This window comes from Entelurus aequoreus, linkage group LG10 (genome assembly GCF_033978785.1).
Source record: "Entelurus aequoreus isolate RoL-2023_Sb linkage group LG10, RoL_Eaeq_v1.1, whole genome shotgun sequence".
Taxonomy (NCBI): Eukaryota; Metazoa; Chordata; class Actinopteri; order Syngnathiformes; family Syngnathidae; genus Entelurus; species Entelurus aequoreus.
The window spans coordinates 72,379,131-72,401,581 of record NC_084740.1 but is presented as its reverse complement, the minus strand read 5'-3'; the positions used below and the strand labels follow the sequence as shown (position 1 = coordinate 72,401,581).

General features: G+C 39.2%; 1 long non-coding RNA gene across 1 annotated transcript in view; it reads right to left on the bottom strand.

Annotated features, from left to right (window-relative positions):
• Positions 1-22,190, bottom strand: part of LOC133659016 (uncharacterized) — a 164,080-nt gene extending 141,890 nt beyond the window's left edge. Inside the window, exon 1 of the long non-coding RNA XR_009827585.1 lies at positions 21,922-22,190. This is a non-coding gene — a long non-coding RNA (uncharacterized LOC133659016). The remainder of the gene's footprint in view (positions 1-21,921) is intronic.
• Between the last annotated feature and the right edge of the window lie 261 nt (positions 22,191-22,451).

The window sequence follows — 22,451 nt, the reverse complement described above, 5'->3', positions numbered from 1 at the left end:
CGGCCGGGTTAACTTATAAAGTGACATTTTAAATTTGCCGCTAAACTTCCGGTTCGAAACGCCTCTGAGGATGACGTATGCGTGTGACGTAGCCCGGCGAACACGGGTATGCCTTCCACATTGAAGCCGATACGAAAAAGCTCTGTTTTCATTTCATAATTCCACAGTATTCTGGACATCTGTGTTCGTGAATCTGTTTCAATCATGTTCATTGCATTATTGAGAAGGAAGCCGAGCAAGCAAAGAAGAAAGTTGTCGGTGCGAAATGGACGTATTTTTCGAACGTAGTCAGCCACAACAGTACACAGCCGGCGCTTCTTTGTTTACATTCCCGAAAGATGCAGTCAAGATGGAAGAACTCGGATAACAGAGACTCTAACCAGGAGGACTTTTGATTTGGATACACAGACGCCTGTAGAGAACTGGGACAACACAGACTCTTACCAGGATTACTTTGATTTGGATGACAAAGACGCAGACGTGCTACTGTGAGTATGCAGCTTTGGCTTTTTTTTGCGTATGTACGTAACTTTTTTAAAATATATAAGCTTTATGAACCTTGGGTTAGGTGAACGGTCTTTTGGGCTGAGTGATTGTGTGTGTTGATCATGTGTTTGAATTGTATTGGCGTGTTCTATGGAGCTAGGAGCTAGCAGAGGAGCTAGGAGCTAGCATAACACGTACCGTACCGTACGTGCGCGTCACGTACGTAACTTTTTTTAAATATATAAGCTTTATGAACCTTGGGTTAGGTGAACGGTCTTTTGGGCTGAGTGATTGTGTGTGTTGATCATGTGTTTGAATTGTATTGGCGTGTTCTATGGAGCTAGGAGCTAGCAGAGGAGCTAGGAGCTAGCATAACACGTACCGTACCGTACGTGCGCGTCACGTACGTAACTTTTTAAAAATATATAAGCTTTATGAACCTTGGGTTAGGTGAACGGTCTTTTGGGCTGAGTGATTGTGTGTGTTGATCAGGTGTTTGAATTGTATTGGCGTGTTCTATGGAGCTAGGAGCTAGCAGAGGAGCTAGGAGCTAGCATAACAAACACGCAGGTGTTATTATGCAGGATTAATTTGTGGCATATTAAATATAAGCCTGGTTGTGTTGTGGCTAATAGAGTATATATATGTCTTGTGTTTATTTACTGTTGTAGTCATTCCCAGCTGAATATCAGGTACCGTGAGTATGCAGCCTTGGCTGCTAAACATTCGATAACTTGACCGTATGTGCGCGTCACGTACGTAACTTTTTACAAATATATAAGCTTTATGAACCTTGGGTTAGGTAAACGGTCTTTTGGGCTGAGTGATTGTGTGTGTTGATCAGGTGTTTGAATTGTATTGGCGTGTTCTATGGAGCTAGGAGCTAGCAGAGGAGCTAGGAGCTAGCATAACAAACACGCAGGTGTTTTTATGCAGGATTAATTTGTGGCATATTAAATATAAGCCTGGTTGTGTTGTGGCTAATAGAGTATATATATGTCTTGTGTTTATTTACTGTTGTAGTCATTCCCAGCTGAATATCAGGTCACCCCCGGCTCTCACAGCATCTTCCCTATCTGAATAGCTTCAACTCCCCACTAGTCCTTCACTTGCACTTTACTCATCCACAAATCTTTCATCCTCGCTCAAATTAATGGGGAAATTGTCGCTTTCTCGGTCCGAATCTCTCTCACTTCATGCGGCCATCATTGTAAACAATAGGGAACTTTGCGTATATGTTCAACTGACTACGTCACGCTACTTCCGGTAGGTGCAAGCCTTTTTTTTATCAGATACCAAAAGTTGCAATCTTTATCGTCGTTGTTCTATACTAAATCCTTTCAGCAAAAATATGGCAATATCGCGAAATGATCAAGTATGACACATAGAATAGATCTGCTATCCCCGTTTAAATAAAAAAAATTCATTTCAGTAGGCCTTTAAGACACGTTTGTTTCTTATTGCAATTAAAGTACAATTTTGTCATTAAATAACAGTGAAAAAACAAGACAACTATTCATTTAGTAGTAAGTAAGCAAACTAATTTGGCTGCTGACATATGCAGTAACATATTCTATTATTTTGTTAAAATTATGAGGGACGAACTGTAGAAAATGGATTATTAATCTACTTGATCATTTACTATTAATATCTGCTTATTTTCCGTTTAAACATGTTCTATCTAGACTTCTGTTAAAATGTAATACCGTATTTTTCGTAGTGTAAGTCGCACCGGTCGAAAATGCATAATAAAGAAGGAAAAAAACATATATAAGTCGCACTGGAGTATATGTCGCATTTTTGGGGGAAATTTATTTGATAAAAGCCAACACCAAGAATAGACATTTGAAAGGCAATTTAAAATAAATAAAGAATAGTCAACAACAGGCTGAATAAGTGTACGTTATATGAGGCATAAATAACCAACTGAGAACGTGCCTGGTATGTTAACGTAACATATTATGGTAAGAGTCATTCAAATAACTATAACATATAGAACATGCTATACGTTTACCAAACAATCTGTCACTCCTAATTGCTAAATCCCATGAAATCTTATACGTCTAGTCTCTTAAAAAACAAGTTATTAGTGCACTTTTGTGCATGATGTCACTAAGATGACTTATCAAAACAACACTAAATTAAAGTGCACTTTTTGTACATAACGCCACTACAATAGTTTAAAAACATGATGTCACACAAGATATTTCAAAAAGTGTCAAATAAAAGCTACGTATTACAACAGCGTGGCTTCGTAGTAAAAGAGTGTGTGTAATAGACTGGCCTGCCTGTAGTCCAGACCTGTCTCCCATTGAAAATGTGTGACGCATTATGAAGCATCAAATACCACAACGAAGAGCCCAGACTGTTGAACAACTTAAGCTGTACATCAAGCAAGAATGGGAAATAATTCCATATGAAAAGCTTAAAAATGTGTCTCCTCAGTTCCCAAACGTTTACTGAGTGTTGTTAAAAGGAAAGGCCATGTAACACAGTGGTAAAAATGCCCATGTGCCAACTTTTTTGCAATGTGTTGCTGCCATGAAATTCTAAGTTAAACATTATTTGCAAAAAAAAAATATGTTTCTCATGTTCCAACATTAAATATCTGGTCTTTGCAGTCTATTCAATTGAATATAAGTTGAAAATTATTTGCAAATAATTGTATTCTGTTTTTGTTTACGATTTACACAACATCCAAACTTCACTGGTTTTGGGTTTTGTTTTAAAACTGCATGTGCAATTAATAAGTGGTGCAGACCGACTTAGTTAAATGAGGATTTTGCGTGCATACGAAAACACTGGATCATTTTCTGCACAGTCATGTTATCCTGCTCCTACCTGTGTGCGATGTGCCGAACCAGCAGCACACATCTCTAATCCGGAACACCTTTTCTGCAATCTGGACGACAGAAACATATGCACACTGACACTTCATTCTGTGTGCGAGGCTGTGGATCGCATCACCTGCGTGTTCGTGCGTCTGCAATGACTCAAAGGCAAGAACATGCAAAATGAAAGACAACTTTTCATGTGGAAGATATTGTGGAGCCCGCTCCAAGATGGCGGCGAGGCGGGGCGCGCCGAGATCGACGCCGTAAACAAGATCAGGTGCGTGGATCGCGCACCTGGGCACAATCATCTGATCGCCCCGCAAGGTGTAAAAGGGCAACAGCAGAGAACGACGGGGCAGAAGGAGGAGAGAACCCAACAAGAGCGGAGCCAGAGCAACGGAGAGAGCGACGGAGACAGAGTGCAAGAGGCAGACGGAAACGACGACGTGCTGCTGAAAAGCAGACAGCGGAGCAAGCAACAGAGGGAGGCGCAGCTGAAAAGCGACTCGACCGCAGACAAGGTTAATAAAAGAAGTCAACCCTGCTCGCAGAAATGTCTGTCCTTGATGGTCCATGGAACCCGCACGACGGCACGAGTCGTTCACGGATATATTTCAGTGATATATTTCCTTAATGAAAAAAACGAACAACATTTAAACTAAACACCATCGGACACCAAAACGCAACAATTGAATTCATAAAATCAGCCCCTTAAGTCATCCAGCAACTATATAATTATGAAAAAAAATTGCTGAATTGACGATATTTCTAATCTTTTTTTATTTCTGACCTTCCAAATGTGTTCAAACACACACGTACGGAGGTGGCTCGTTGGTCCATCGTCTAACCCTTGTGTGGAACTGTCAGTTTGTGCATACTTCTAACACATGCTAAATAAAACGCTAAGTAGTGCTCGCAAAACGGTAATGAGCGTTGATAAATCACATTGTGCTTGCTGTATTATATATTTGCATTTTTTCCTCCCAGTATTGTGGCCGTTTTGATGATCAGCGTATATGAAGATGGAGACGCAAAATGGATTGCACGCTTTATTCTGCTCACTTAATAGATGCAATTCCCTTTGCACACGTTTGGTAGGCCAGCTTTGTGTGTGCTATCAAGTTTGCACATGTTTTAGTACATGCAAACCTTTGGTAAACCAGGTCCTGTCTCAATTATCATATGTCCGAATAGGTCTGGACAACAAAACAATATCAATATATCGCCTAATCGATAACAATTTTAAAAAAAAAGTTCAATATTTTTTTTCTTCGTTGGAAAAAAAAAAACGGGAGTTGCAAAGCAAGGTTGGTTGCATGAACAAAGAAAGTGATCACTGATTAGTGGGAGTGACAGTATTTATTATCAAGTTTTGTTGCTCCATCTTGTTGTGTCCCGGTTGATTCTTTGCATGGAGTGAGAAGTAGAGATGTCCGATAATATCGGCCTGCCGATATTATCGGCCGATATATGCGTTAAAATGTAATATCGGAAATTATCGGTATCGTTTTTTTTATTATCGGTATCGGGTTTTTTTGTTTTTTTTTAATCAAATCAACATAAAAAACACAAGATACACTTACAATTAGTGCACCAACCCAAAAAACCTCCCTCCCTCATTTACACTCATTCACACAAAAGGGTTGTTTCTTTCTGTTATTAATATTCTGGTTCCTACATTATATATCAATATATATCAATACAGTCTGCAAGGGATACAGTCCGTAAGCACACATGATTGTGCGTGCTGCTGGTCCACTAATAGTACTAACATTTTCTATGTAACTGTTTTTATATTGTTATACTTTGTTTTTTATTCAAGAAAATGTTTTTAATTTATGTATCTTATTTTACTAATTTTTTTAAAAAGTACCTTATCTTCACCATACCTGGTTGTCCAAATTAGGCATAATAATGTGTTAATTCCACGACTGCATATATCGGTTGATATCGGTATCGGTTGATATCGGTATCGGTAATTAAAGAGTTGGACAACATCGGAATATCGGATATCGGCAAAAAGCCATTATCGGACATCCCTAGTGAGAAGAGAAAGTAAAAGTGAGTGCCGCAGAGAGCGAATACATTGTGGATAAAACAGGAAAAGTAACCCCGACAGTATGGCAGGATTTTTTAAAAAGGGACCGTAGTCAGACCAATGTGGTTTGTAAATTATGCAACGTGCTCATCCCCAGAAAAACTGGAAATACCACACCACCTTAGCTGTGCTCACCCTTTAGAGCACAGTCGTAATTTCCTGGCAATAAACCTGCAGAAAATAGTTCTTCTCAGGTTTCTCTTTACATTTTCACACTTTGCACTATTTTGTTACACTTTTTTAAGCATTTTCTACATTTTTTTTGTACTTTCATTTCAGTTCAATGTGATTTGACAATTTTGTTTACATTGATTGAGTGTTTGCCATGCTTGTGTTGACATTTCCTTTCCTTTCTGCCTTGATAGCTGAGGGGATTATAATCAGAAGAATGTTCCATCCATCCATCCATTCATCCATCTTCTTTGGCTTATCGAAAGTCAGGTCGCGGTTACATTGGAAGTAAAAAAAAAAATTCTCCTGCTCCTTATTTTCGATAGGTCATAACAAATATATGGACTGATACAAAACACTTATATCGTGATACAGTCTTCAGTCATATTGCGCAGCCCTACATCCAAACATTGTGTGTAACAAACTAGTTTGTTTTTGCGTAGCCGTGGAACTGCGCTCAAAGAAAGTTGAACGTTTCAGCACTTTGATAAAGAAGGTGATAAACACTAGCTAAGCACTCCCTCCTTCACTCATCACTATCTTCGCCAATCACAGTCTTCAATCAAAATTAAATGTGACATTATGTCATTTACACGTATTTTGCATAGTTTTCTGCATGTAAAACTATAATTACTCTCTGTAACATTTGTTTTATGTCAATATTTATGTTTTTTGGAACAGATTCATGCTATTTCTATGTATTCTTAAGGGAAAGTTGCTTCAGTTTTCGTACAATTTTTGGATGACTAACAAAAACCGAGGTACCACTGTACTGTAATATTGATTAGTTGTCATATTTTTAGCGGCTGGGTTGGCAGTTGTTAAGTATGTGCAGCCTCATGGGGGCCTCTGGTTTGTTTCAGTGCACCTAGCTTGGGAAAAACAGGCATTCCAAGCTTCCATGCACACACAGAAGCGTATGGCAGCTCTATTGGGACTCTTCACATTGTCCAGACGGCCCAGTGTCGGGCCGCTAAATGAATGGCTGTTTATATTAGAGGGCCGCTTTAATGAATTAGACCCACGGCTCGTCTGTGTCACAACCAGCAGGCTCATGCACACCAGACCCTCTCCTCACCCTCCAGTCGAGGTAAGAATGGGTCCTGATTGCGTCCGTCGGGACCAGGTGAGCCAGGCGGCCTGACGGCGCCCCCTCCAAGGCTGTGCTTATTTACAGAGGGCATCTGGCAAAAGGGCGCGCATGGCCTCGTCCGTGTCACCATCGTAGTGGTTGAGATGGGCGCAGGCCTATACCTGTTTGTATACACGTGCGGGAGGGTGGGCAGGATTACAGAAGCGCGCACAGACACACAATTGAACAAATATGTATACAACCTGAGGTTTGCCACCCAGCCACATGCATATACAAGCCCCCAATGAGACCCGCCTCTGGTTCTGCTCACGCCGGACCACATATGTCAAACTTACAGGCCACCCCCTGGGCCAAATCTTACAAATACAAAAAAATGTAAAAATATATGTCTGGAATATCAGGGCTATTTCGTTCCAAAATGTGTACCTCTGACAAAAGAAAGAAAATGTCCACTGCAGAGGACGCAGGCTACAAACAAGAGCGGTGCAAAAGTAAATAAAATGTCACATGCCAATCTCGCTCACCATGGTGTTTCTCTTTGGGCTGCCAACACTGCCCAGAAAGGAAACACATGGCAGACACAGAACACAGTGCAACAGAAAAAATGCACTCGTAATCCAACAAGGATGAAAGTTGTCACTACTTTTATTTATATTTTAAACCAAAAGAAAAATTAATTAAAAAAAAGAAAAAAAAGCCGATGTAGAGCTTAATTACTTTTAACCAACACGCAAAGTTTTACGCATTGGATTTTTCGTTCTCATACTCGATTCAGCTGCATAATACGAGAGCAATACGGAGGTTTGTTACGGCCATATGACAGTTTACAAAACCGTGGCAAAATTTGGGCAATTATTTGACAAAACCCAAATCCAGTGGGTCGTACAAAACCAACTACAGTATAGACATAATACTATATGTACTATAGGTACTATGCCAGGAGTGTCCAAACTTTTTCCACCGATACTGAAAAGTCCAAACTTGCATTGGTCAATATTGCTTTATTTTGTAAAAAAAAATAAAAATAATAAAAATAATATAAACTGTACATATTTAAGGTGTAAACGTTGTTTAATAAGTGACAAAGCATACAGTATGTTATTATTTGTAAGTATCAACATTAAAAAAAAAAATTTCATTACATTACATTTTGCCTTTTTATACATTTTTACTAGGTTATTTTTTTGTTTGATTTTATTTCGACAACATGCGGCAGGCCAACAAAAACTCGAGCTCCTGGCCACAAAAGGCCCCCGAGACGCACTTTGGACACCCCTGTACTATGCCTATTCGGAATTCAGCATTCACGCCCCACACATTTGAGGATTTCTTTTCTCAACATTAAATTGTGTTTGATCATTTTTTTGTATGGATATTTTTCTTCAAGGTTTTTCAACTTCCTGATTCACAAGACCGATACGAAACACTTCTTTTTTATTTCTTTTTTATTTAGATTAACTGTATTTTGTGATTTGCCAAAATGTACAGTAGTTTTGTGCTGACCAATTGTATTTATACAGTATATGACTCATTTTTAGTTATTCATTGCGTTTCAGTTTTGTTGCTTTATTTAAAAATGCCGCAGCTGAAGCGTCAACTGGTTGCAGCCGCTAAGTGCTCTTCTATTTTGTTTTTTAGTGTTTCCCTCTTATTTTCGTGTTTTTTTTACCTGTTGGTTCAAACAACTTTGGGACTGCGCAACGACGGGTGGCACTCTCGTGAGTGCCACCCGTGTAATACCAGTGTAATACGAGAGAGAGAGAAGGTGCGAATCTGGTAACAAAGGGAGGAAGAATTAATTCCCAAGAAAAACGGCACGGGATCCATCATCCGGCGGTGGTTTGGCTTCAAGCGGGAATATGTTCGACATTTATGCGGCAAAAGCGTTGCTACAAAAAGTAGCAGCACTGCTAATGTAGCATCATTTGAAAAGTCACCCGCTAGAGAATGAGGAGTGCTTGAAACTCCGCATGTCAACATCTCCGTTCGGTGCCACACCAACAAAATGCCGAAGCAACTATTTCCAGATCAACACCGTATGAAAAAAAAAAAAAGTCAACAACAGAAGGAGATTATGTCCGCAGGAACCTATTATGCAGCTAATTTTTATTTGACAGTTATTGAAATATATTGAGTGACATCATGCACAAAAGTGCACTTTATTTGTTTTTAACTATTGTAGTGGCGTTCTGTACAAAAAGTGCACTTTAATTTAGTGTTGTCATTTAGTTTGTCATCTTGGTGACATCATTCACAACAGTGCAATTATAGCTTGTTTTAAAATGTCTCTGACAATCTTGCACTTTCTGTTTGGAAATGAATGTTTGTGCCACTGCTTAATAACTGTTTAATAAATACACTTTAGGTCAATTAAATTAGTTGTGATTTCCCTCTCTGCATGAAAGTTTAAAATGAGCATATATTAATGCAGTATGGACAAGAATGTTTTAATGTAGACACATAGAATCATCATACTGCTGTGATTACATGCATTAAGTGTTCATTCAAGGCTAAGGGCAAAATATCCAGATATATATCGTGTATCGTGACATGGCCTAAAAATATTGAGATATTAAAACAAGGCCATATCGCCCAGCCCTACCTGCAACCATCATTTTTTGGTTTGACGACGATTGCTCCAGTGGAAAAAGTGTGGTGCAACTGGGAATCCAGCTGAGGGCGCTGTCTAAATATAATTTACTTAACATTTTCCAGCAGGAAGATGCTTTGACAGGTACAAAACTGTATTATTTCCTAATGTGTACAACTGAAATCCAACTGCATGTATTAACTTCGAGATGCATATTATAGGGGTTTGAGTACCAAAAATAGGCCTTTTTAAGGGTGTGTCCATTATTCATGTTTTTCACTATTCTTTTGTTTATGTAAGTTTATTCACATGTTTCTGCCATTTTTTCCGCAAATTATTCTCATTGGAAAACTCCATAATAATGGAATGTGTTAAGTCACAGATGGTGAACACATATTTTTGTAGACGACATACCAAAACTTTTAATGATTTTTCTGTCGAAAAGAAGCAAAAAAAATGGCCGGCGGGTGTTTCCGTGGTTACAACTTTGAGCCTGAGAACGGACAAGAAACAAGATGGTGACAAAAAGTGGGGAGAAAAAGTTTTTTGGCTGTCTTGAGGAAGTCACTTAAAAAGTGGTTTTCAAATCAGCAAAGCTTCTGATCAAACATGATTCCTCTTCTTCACGTCATAATTATTTTTACAGCTCATCTTCCCCTCATTTTCTTTTGTTGCGTCTTTCTCTTTTCACCTCCAAATTATCCAGCGTCCTGCAGTGTGCAGGCGCTCCTCAAATTGCTTTTGTCCTTTTAGCGCGCATGGCTGGCTGGCGTTTGGCGCTGCTCGTGCATGCAGGCGGCAAATAACAGCGGGGCGGCGGGCTGAGATTGCCATAATCACGGAGGGCTACCTGTTCATTAAAAGGCCCTGCAGGGGGGGCAGGGCACCCTTTAAGCATTTAGGAACCAATTAAAGCGGCACAGACTATTAACACCAGCAACATTCGTTTGGAAAATGGTGGGCAATGAAGTGCGTGGCTAAACAAGAGTTTTATTTATGTAACATCTCCTTCGCCAATGAAAGTGACTTACTGAAAGATTAACGGACTAACTGTTAGCTGGGCAATCAAGTGAGGATACAAAAAACACGAGCAACTTGTGAATAGCTGTGATTATCGTATAATGTGTCTGAAGATGGCGCGTGATTGCTCAGGTGGGCGGGGGGGCTCGCGGGTCAGCGAGGTGAGGCAGACGCTTTCGTTGGCGCAATTATCGCGACACGCCGCTTAGCACCACTTCGCACAATAGAGACGTGATTTGATGGACATGAGATATAGATTTATAAGATTTTGGGGTGGGGATGAACCGAAAGCTGATGAGATGGTGATATGTGACTTCATGCCGTTTAAGAGGACATTCGCTCGGTTTCTGCCCCCCCAACAAACTTTGCAAACTTTGCTTTAAAAGATTCCACTCTTCCTGGAAGACTTTCTACAGTGGAGCATCGATTCACGCACTTACCATATTTTCCGGATTATAAGTCGCAGTTTTTTTTCATAGTTTGGCCGTGGGTGCGACATATACTCCGGAGCGACTTATGTGTGAAATTAACACATTACCGTAAAATATCAAATAATAATATTTATCTAATTCACGGAAGAGACGAAGCAAAATGTCAGCCATCGTCACACACGTCAACCAATTAGAATTTGGCGGGGGAGGGTCATGGCAGAAGTGCATAGTGGGTCACGGGATGCTAACTGCATAAAATGGATAATTTCTACAATGGCGGTAACTTATAAAAACTGAACAAAAATGGCACCGAAAAGGAAATCATATACTGCAGATTACAAGCTGGACGTAGTGAAATATGCAGCAGAAAACGAAACGGCGATCGAGCAGCAGAAAGAAAGGACGCTAGCGGCGCATACCAGAGGCGACACCGGGGAGGAAGATTTCATCGGATTTAGCGATCGGGAGTGACAGATTGTTTGGTAAACGTATAGCATGTTCTATGTGTTATAGTTATTTGAATGACTCTTGCCATGATGTGTTGCGTTAACATACCAGTAGGGATGATACTCGAAACCGGTTTTCCCGGTTGTTCGATAAGAAAATAACCGAGTCCTCGGACTCGAATCCCTTTTTGAGAACCGGTACCCGTTATCGAGACCACTATAGTAAAGAAAAGAGTTGGTTCTTTATTCGAATCCCTCGGAACGAATCCCGTCCCGACCAGAAATGCTCCGTTTGACATCACAATAAATCAGTCACGTAGCTCAGTCATTAGGCGCAGATAGCGAAAGCAGGAAAACAATGGACGGGAAAAAGCGCTCCAAGGTGTAATAAAGTTCAAAACAAAAGGTATAATCCAATGAATAACTTTACTGAGAGATTTGAGCAGGGTACAAACTCATGAAGAACACTTTTACGACCCACCGGAAACATAGCAACCAGGCTAGCAACGTACCTCCTTTACGGCAGCTGGCGCAACGTTCTTAAAGCAACCGCAGCACATACATATATACACAACACATCTCCCTTTTTTAACTTTTGTTTTTCACACTGTATATGTGTTGTCTGTCTAATTATAAATAATGCAGACGAGGCGTGTTGGCTGAGTTCTTGACGTTTACTTTCACGGGTGACGACATGCAACAACACTTTTCGGGGCTACCGCGCATGCTCGTCACTCCCGTTGCATGATGGGTAGTGTAGTTGTTATATTCCCTAGCTCGTAACATCTTTCCCCCTATAAAGAAATAATGTTAACTCAATAAAGTGTATTTCTTTTTTTAGCTTTAACTTTTCATTTTTTAGCATTGTAACAACATTTGCAAACAACTTTTCTCTTCATAGAATTTTATTTCTTTCTTTAAAGTGCAAAAATGTCAAAGCATCATAAACAGTTATGTCAAATAGCAGCAGAATTGCACTTTTTGGAGAGCTGTATTATTTCCAGTTTTGTGCCCAAGGGACTGATTTTATTTAACACTATATTATTATTTATACACCTATAGTGATCACAGAGACAGGTTGTTTTTGTGTTACTGTATATATTTGTTTTTCTGAAAAATCCCACTTAATATACTTTGGGTAACAACAGTCAATGTTTATTTATTTTATTTTATTTTTTTAGGGGAGTAACAGTCAATATGTCTTTATTTATTAGATTAAATTGTTTTCTTATATAATAAAAGTGAGCTTTTGTTAAACCAAATATTGTGTTTTTTTCCATATACAACAACCTATCTGGACTCGATAAGAGAATCGATAAGGAATCGGTTCGATAAGAGGATTCGATAATAGACTCGAACTCGATAATTTCTTATCAAACATCATCCCTACATATCAGGCACGTTCTCAGTTGGTTATTTATGCCTCATATAACGTACACGTATTCAGCCTGTTGTTCACTATTCTTTATTTATTTTAAATTGCCTTTCAAATGTCTATTCTTGGTGTTGGCTTTTATCAAATACATTTCCCCCAAAAATGTGACTTACACTCGAGTGCGACGTATATATGTTTTTTTCCTTCTTTATTGTGCATTTTCGGCCGGTGCGACTTATACTCCGGAGCAACTTATAGTCCGAAAAATAGGGTAATTGGTTCTTGAAAGTGGTTCGTAAATGGAAACGTTCGTACAGTGAAGCAGAGTTCCCTGTAGGAAACAATGTAAACTGGCTCTAGCCTGAACAAGTCTCATTTATTGCTTTTTAATGTCACTTAAAAAACATGTAATGCCCATGTCATAATGCAGATAGTTATTATACAGCAGACCTGGGCAAATTAAGCCCCGGGGGGGCTTTTCAATTTGGCCCGCCGGACATTCCCAAATAATTTTTTTAGATCTTTAAGATGGAAACTGTAGCTGCCATTATGATGTGCAGTGATGTTGTCAAATGACCGTAAGTCTTGAACTATACAAAGTATTTCAATGGTTGGAATCTGTGCTTTTGCATGATATACTAGTTACTATGGTAATCTAATTAGTTACTATGGTAATCTAATTAGTTACTATGGTAATTTAAGTCACGGCAGGTCAGACGAGGCACCAAGCAGTGTGGGTGGGGTGCGTTTCCACAGAGTGTTTCCAGAGCGACCAGCCTGAAATGCGGGTGTCAGGGACAGATGCGGAAGGAGATTTTTACAACAAAGTTCGAAAGCTTAGTGATATATCAGATTTTAGGTAAGTTTTTTTTACCCTTCGCGTTCATATTTCGCTGTGTTTGTTGCATTTCTTGCGTTTCGCTTGATTTTAAAATATGTTGATCGAGATGGGGTGTGACATTCATATGTTGTTAATATTTAGTGTTTTGTTGTTCATAGTTAATATTGTAAATCCCACATTCTTTATTTTCATGTACATTCTGGGTGACTCATTCAGTAAAAAAAATTCAAATTCCATTCCGTTTTTTAATGCGGTCTGTCATAACATTTTTAGCTTTCAATCAGACATTATTGTGATGTTTTGTATTAGTGTTCCTAAAAATAGATATACCGGCCCCAGACACATTTTTTTCTCTAAATTTGACCCCAGAGTCAAAGGCAAAAACTAAAAGAGCCACGGTAGGTACATTTTGTCAGAAGAAAACTTATGATACAGTTTTTGTATTTACCTGGCCGATGGTTTTAGTGTGTTGCTCAAAGGCACTAAGTAGGGGATCAAACTACTAATAACTCCACTGTCAGAATCGAAGCTGATCGTGTAGAAGTTGTTGGCAATGAACTTCACTATCAATTAAGGGGTGTAACGGTACGTGTATTTGTATTGAACCGTTTCGGTACGGGGGTTCCGGTTCGGAGGTGTACCGAACGAGTTTCCACACGGATAATATTAAGTAGCACACCGCACGTTGTGCAAACAATGCACACCGAGGCACAACACACGGCATGCTAGCAACGACCGGGCTACGACAACATGTAAAAGCCAGAGCTGGAAGACCCTCCTGCCTCGTTAAGATCTCCCGTTTGGGAACATTTCAGCTTTGCGGTGCGATACAACAATGGACGACGAGTGGCGGACAAAGCGAAAGCGGTTTGCTGACATTGTTCAGCAGCAGTAGGATATGCTTCTGCTAACACATCAAACATGCTAACCCATTTTGAAGCGGCACCACCCCCAAGTGAACATTGCTTCAACGAAGAGAAAGACGAACAAACAGCTCCCCACTGCATTCAAGCAGCCTCTCCTCGGCGAGTCAGGCAGGGCTAAAGCAATAACAAATGTTTTTATAGCAGCAGATTTAAGACCATATTGCATTAAAAACTAAATTTTGACCCACTTCTATGGTGGAAGAACAATGAGCCCATATATCCTCTTACTGCCAAGTTAGCCAGGCACTGCCTCGCCATACCTGTTACCTCCACAATGTGGATAAACTGATTTTTCTGGCAAAAAACATGAAGATTGAGTGAAAGTCACCAGGGTTAAAGGCTGGGGGGGGGGAGAAAAGTTAATCTGAGGCTGAGTTGACTTGAAACTGTTTAATGTTGCACTTGTTATATGTAGAAGAAAAGTTTTGTCATTTTATTTAATCTGAGCAACAACTTGAGGCAGTTTAATGTTGATTAACGCGGACCCCGACTTAAACAAGTTGAAAAACTTATTCAGGTGTTACCATTTAGTGGTCAATTTTAGTGGTCGTATGTGGGCTCTGTACCGAGGATGTCGTTGTGGCTTGTGCAGCCCTTTGAGACACTTGTGATTTAGGGCTATATAAATAAACATTGATTGATTGAATTGTACGGAATATGTACTGTACTGTGCAATCTACTAATAAAAGTCTCAATCAATCAATCAAAAAAAGCACTTTATATGTAGAAAGGTTTTGTTAAGAAACCATTCTGAGCTTTATCTTATTTAGTTTTTATTTGATGTATGTTGACCACATTAACCCTGGCAATCGACCCTGTGTGTATATGTATGTTATTATTATCCTTAGCATTCATGACTGCCTGCTGTTGCACTGATCAGCCTAGTGGTGGCTCACATCCATCACACACAGAGCTATTTCTATTTTTGGGCAGAATTATTATAGTGTTCCCAATGTTAAAAGGATAAAGCCATTGTTTACAAATTTGGTAAATAAATAACCAAAAAATGTATATTTTGTTGTTTTCTTACTGTACCGAAAATAAACCGAACCGTGACCTCTAAACCGAAATTTTTGTGTACCGTTACACCCTTACTATCAATACAAACTTCACTATCAATACAAGCAGGTACTTCTCTGGAAGTTAAAAAAAACATTTTCTTATATCCATTTGAACTTCTCCATCATCTCGGATTTAGTTGGATGCCTCATTTAATAAACTAAGAAAAGAGCATTAAGATGCATTGAGGCACCCCCGGGTAGCAAACATGCGGCGCCATCATCTGCCGCTCTTTTGTTCGTTAGTTAAAAGGTTGATGAAGATGCAATCCACAGACTTTTAAGAGGCCGGCTGTAATCACAGTGAAATTATCTCTGGGTGAGGGCTGTCATTAAGGACGGAGGAGGCGCTCGTTTCCTGAACGCTAGAGGCTAGCCCGAGCGGCTAATAGCAGCCGAGGCGTCACGCCGCTTCGGGTTTTAAAACCCTCTCTGCACGTGAGTCTAGCGAGGACGTATTATAAGTGTCTCATTTGAGCAGTCATTCACTATGACGAAAGACAGAAGGATGATCTTTGACCACCAACACACATAGCAAACATGTCACTGAGTACGCATCTAACAATTATTGATTTACAAATATACCATGTTTACCACAATATAAGACAACACTGCTTGATTATTTTAGTCTAGAGCAGGGGTGTCCAAACTTTTTCCACCGAGGACCCCAGACTGAAAAATGAAAGAACGCTGAAGGAGCCTCTTTAAAGATGCTCAAACCAATTCAGTGTACACTGGTATGTGCTCATATATTTAAAAAACAACAACATTGTAATCTCAGCTTTTGCGTTACAGGTAACAAAGCAAATCATTATTAGTGTTATATCTGATATACCTACTTAATAATAAATTAATTTCTTTTTTTGAAATGAATTTGAACAATTAAAAATTACCAGCGGGACAAAAATGGCCTCCAGGCCACACATTGGTCTAGGGATTTAAACATAAAAAACAACCGTTGGCTACAAACATCTCCCCTAGAGCTTTTCTTCCTGTCAGTCAAACAAATCTGTGACTTGGAGCGGGGGACCCATCTTAAAGACTGATTTTTAATGCCAGTTTTAAGATAAAGGTGATCAATCAAGCAGAGTCATCAAACACCTGTCCAGCAACTAAGAAATATATGTTTAACTGCAATTGATGTAGACTCTAGAGATTTAAGTGTTAAATAATGCTTGTATGCCCTGGCACACGATTATCATAATTTCATTACCGAAGAAAAAACTTTTTACACTTTTATGCTGAAATAAATACACCCATCCATCCATTTTCTACCGCTTGTCCCTTTTGGGGTGGCGGGGGGGTCGCTGGAGCCTATCTCAGCTGCATTCGGGCGGTAGGCGGGGTACACTCTGGACAAGTCGCCACCTCATCCCAGAGCCAACACAGATAGACAGACAACATTCACATTCACACTCACATTCACTCACTAGGGACCATTTAGTGTTGCCAATCAACCTATTCCCAGGTGCATGTCTTTGGACATGCAAACTCCACACACAGAAAGATCCCGAGCGCAGGATCGAACCCAGGACCTTCGTATTGTGAGGCAGACGCACTAACCCCTCTTTCACCGTGCTGCCCCTTTTTGAGCACATTCAACAATAATGATGATGATATGATAACAGTTATCATTTTAGTCACGATAACCGTGATATGAAATGTGCATATCGTTACATCCCTCGTGGGTGCCATTTCTCAGTGGTGACAAACAGCGGGGAGTTCTTTATTTTATTACTGCACACATGTTAAGAGTACAAATTCTACGTTGATGATGTGCATGTATTAGAAAAAAAATATGTTATGGCAAGCCGGAAAATAATTTATTTAAACAATTTTTCCCTGAAATACGCATTAAGGCTATTAAGTGGGATTTATTCCCTTATTCGATTAATTAATCAAACTTATCAATAGATTACTCGAATAATAAAATTGTATAAAAATGCTTTAAGCTAGCTACTCATTTAACAATATAGTGATACAATTTTGTCACCTGACTATTTTGCATGACATCACACAACATCATTTCAGCCAGCATCAGTGGATCAATTGTGTTTATGCTTTCAGATTTTACATTGGGGGTTTTGGCAACACTTATTCCAAAAGGAGTAACCTCGAACAAGAACAAGCTTAACCACATTTATCACGCCAGACTGGAAGTTAGGTTCTTTTTACACTTGTGTGACTGAGACTGTTTTGATTGTTTACATACATAAAATCTAACTAAAAACATTTGTATGCGCGTGCAACACTTAAGAGATTGAGCATATCAGTATGTGGGATTAAATTATGGACTGGGTTTAGCAATGAAGTCAAACAACATACTAACATGATCCAGTTTAGGAAACGGTTCAAAGTCAAAGTGTTTACAAGGTACGTAGACATAGACATCTTGACATTTTGTTGAAAATTATATATTCTTTATTTCGTTACGTGAATCATGACTGACTGAACTATTTATTAAAGAGAACTGTTGTATTTGGAATTCATTAACATAATTTGTGTTACAGAATGAGAACAGGAAGTGAACACGTGTTAGCAATTGCTAAGAAGTTGCTTCTTCCTTCTCCTTTTCAGACATGTCATGTAAAATTAAAATATGTGAAATATGTGATGCATCATATTGTAACTGTATACATGTTCAAAATAAACCTAAATATTTTACTATTAAAAGTGCTTTTTTTTTTTTGGTTAAAAATGTGACTTTAAACACTGCCTGCTCAGTTCATAAAGGTTTTATGATTATGTTCCCAGTTTGACCCTGTAACAGATTATATTTCAACAATTTTTTTCACAATTGGTAAACATTGTAAATAGAAAACATTTTGAAATACAAGCATTCCATAAAGAACTGTGTTTCAAAATAGTTTTTAGAGGTTTCGAATATCAGCTCCCAGTATGACACAGTGCTGTTGTACACATAAACCCCAAAAATAATCCTATAGCTATATTAAATCTATTTGTTTTACTTTAAAAATGACACTTCTTTATTATCTCTTTGATGAGAACTAAAAGAGCAATTGTCGGGCCTCGGCGGAGGTCTGTGCGACAATGAGTACAGTTCTTGATGTCCAGAATACACTGGCACACTGATGACCTTTAAGTCCTGCAGCGACGCAAGTTGGACTCTTAACTTTCACTTCAGCACAGAATGTGAAGTGATCAGAGTTGCCGCATGGCCTCTCGGGGGCCCGGGTTCATCCGCGAGTGTACCTCCCTCTGGGTGACGCCTGGCCCCGGGCTAGAGGACCCTGCCGACGGGCAAGAAGCGGCGTGGCCCGGCAACCTCCAGATGTTAGCCTGCATTAGGGCCCGTCAGCCTGTCATGTCACCACCTACGCTACCACTAAGTTCCATCACCTCCCATCTGCTGCCCAACACCTCCTGGGGGGGACCTCTGCATCCATCAAGTTCAGTATGAGAGACAATACTTCAGCACATTACCACATATGTCATCACCGGGCGTGCTGCTTTTTCATGTTATGACGACTGCAGGATTCCACATACATTATTTACTGGGAACTATGTGTCCTATATTGCAGTCAAGACATTTATGAAATTGACATTGAAGAAAAAAAATATGCAAATAACTCATGAAAGTATTTTTTTAAAAATATTGAAACTATCCAAATACGATTGTTTTTGTGCCAGATTAGATTTAAACATAACGTTTTAAAAATATTCAAATACTCAGAATATAACTTGTTGATGTTTGGCTCCCCCTGCTGGTGCAACTAAAGACGTCACAATGTAAAAAAAAAAAAAAAAGCTGTCAATCTTCCTCGAGTTAAAAAAAAAAAAGGTTTTGCTCTAATGTGTATATTTTTAACCTTTAAAATCTTTTGGATGTGTTAAATTTACACATTAATTCTGGATATCATATCATTATCATATGAATATTCATATATACTCCAGAAAATGAATTGTCATACCACAGCACACATGAAACACAAGTAGAGATGTAGAGGTTCATTTGTGTCTTTATTACAAAAGTGTTTTTTGTACACTGAAATGTTTTGCGTTTGAATCTTGTCCATGCATTCATTTTCTACCACTTGTGTTTGAATTTTGTTAACTGATTTATTTCCATCAAATTATGCTGAAAATGTCATTGAAAAATGTGTTTAAAAATTCAGTTTATGGGGAATTTTTAAACACATTTTTCAATTACATTTTCAGAAAATTCAGTTTATGGGGAAGGGCAGCATGGTGGCAGAGGGGTTAGTGCATCTGCCTCACAATGCGAAGGTCCTGAGTAGTCCTGAGTTCGGGATCTTTCTGTGTGGAGTTTGCATGTTCTCCCCGTGACTGCGTGGGTTCCCTCCGGGTACTCCGGCTTCCTCCCACCTCCAAAGACATGCACCTGGGGATAGGTTGATTGGCGACACTAAAAATGGTCCCTAGTGTGTGAATGTGAGTGTGAATGTTGTCTGTCTATCTGTGTTGGCCCTGTGATGAGGTGGCGACTCGTCCAGGGTGTACCCCGCCTACCGCCCGAATGCAGCTGAGATAGGCTCCAGCGACCCCCCCGCGACCCCAAAAGGGACAAGCGGTAGAAAATGGATGGATGGAAGTTCATGGGGAAAAAAATTCATTGTAAAAACAAATTCTATGCAGAAATATTTGTTGCTTCAAAACTCAAAACTCACTTCCGGTTAACCCGTGTCACGTGACTTTAAACTTGCCACCTCATTGGCTGCTTTAGAGACAGGATTGTTTGCTTTCGTCTTAAATTTACCGGAAGTGGGCTTTGAGTTTTGAAGCAACAAATATTTCTGCACCAAATGTTTATACACTGAATTATTTCACATTTAATTTTTACACACTGAATTGGAAAATAATGTGTTTTGACAAATGACATTTATACACACACACAAATGTTGCTCACAAATTGTTATTCAATGAAATTGTAAGCATAATGTGATGTAAAAAATCCATCCATTTTCTACCGCTTGTCCCTTGTGGGGTCACGGGGGGTCCTGGAGCCTTTCTCAGCTGCATTCGGGCGGAAGGCGGGGTACACCCTAGACCAGTGGTTCTTAACCTGGGTTCGATCAAACCCTAGGGGTTCGGTGAGTCGGCCTCAGGGTTTCGGCAGAGCCTCCGCCGCAGCGGTCAAGACACACCAGACTCATGAATTGATTAAGGTGGACCTCAACTTAATCAAACAAATTGAAAAACTTATTCGGGTGTTAACATTTAGTGGTCAATTGTACGGAATATGTACTGTACTGTACAATCTACTAATAAAAGTTTCATTCAATCAATCGTGTAAATAAAAACTTCTCCTTATCGGCGTATCTGTACTGTAAAGTTAACATTTGAATGACAATAAAAAGGAAGTCTAAGTCTAAGTATTATGGATACCCCCAAACAATGTTCCCTCTAATTTTCCATCTGATTTGCAAGTGTGTAATTTGTTGTGAGTTCATGCACTGTGTTGGTTTTGTTCTTTGAACAAGGTGATGTTCATGCATGGTTCATTTTGTGCACTAGTTAAAAAAAACGCAACTTTTTCTTGAATTTGAACAAAAAAAAAAAATATATTGTATTTTTCACTAAAGAAGGGTTCGGTGAATGTGCATATGAAACCGGTGGGGTTCGGTACCTCCAACAGGGTTAAGAACCACTGCCCTAGACAAGTCGCCACCTCATCGCAGGGCCAACACAGATAGACAGACAACATTCACACACTAGGGCCAATTTAGTGTTGCCAATCAACCTATACCCAGGTGCATGTTTTTGGAGGTGGGAGGCAGCCGGAGTACCCGGAGGGAACCCACGCAGTCACAGGGAGAACATGCAAACTCCACACAGAAAGATCCGGAGCTCGGGATTTAACTCAGGACTACTCAGGACCTTCGTATTGTGAGGCACATGCACTAACCCTTATTCAACCGTGCTGCCCATGTAAAAAATTCAGTGCACAAAATTCAAATGCAAAACATTCAGTTGCATAAACGCTTTTGTAATAAAGACACACATTAACCTCCATTGTGATGGCACAAAATGTAGTCCCCAAAGTCCTACTATTATCTAAATACATCCAAAATTATAGGAATATTTTTTTTTAAAGAAAGGCAAGACAAATGAAGTTCAGCAGGAAGCAGGTCATTTGGTAATGCAAAGAAAACATCCGCGCCCACTGCTGGCAGTTATAAGAATTGCAGGCAATTGATGCCATTGGAACCGGAAGTCAGTTTACCTGCTATGTCAGTGTTTTTATGATTCATTCATTCAATCCGGAAGTTGTTTTTCGGTCCAAATAATGCCAGAGTGTAACCTTTTTCTGTCAAATAAAATGTTTTAACAGAGTATTGGTGTTCTCTCATGCATACATACAATTTAAAAACGATATTTTAATTAAACTTTGGGTAAGCCTTGGTTGCTAGCTAGCTACTACTACTACTAGCATTTTTTGATACACTTATCTTTCCGTCAAAAAAAGTGCTGTGAAGAACAAATTGATATAATTCAATTGTTGTTATGTATTCCATTAATGCTTACAAAGTAGAAAAAGCAGGCTACAAGATTTAAAAACAAACTATTTACCTTCTATGCTTTCCGGATTTGCTGAGTCACTGCAACGGCATCTTCGGGGCGTCGATGAAAGGGGCGGGGCCAAATTTGATTAACAAATTGTATCCACCCGCTCTTTTGTCAACCAATCAAATGTTCTGAAACATGTGCGTACCAGGAAGTAGGTTTGATTTTACTGTTAAAACAAAATTTAAAAAAATTAAAAATAAAAATACGAATAAAGAAAAACAACAGTAAAGAAATAATCGCATGATCATAACATTATAATTGAACAGAAGCATTTAATCATACAAAGATCACTTTATTTCATAAGTAGGATTACATACAGTACTCTTTTTACATTAGAATGCCTGTCGAGATAGAAAAGCTTTTCAAAATAAAAGCAAAGTCCATTTAGTTGCTGTTAATAACCATATTTATGTATATCTCTTAAAATACACGTCAATAAATATTTTCTTTTGGTCTTTATTCTATTTTACAAAAGAACAAATACATGTAAAAGTGAGTGTCAAAACAGTTGCAGTAGCAACACTGGGTCAAAG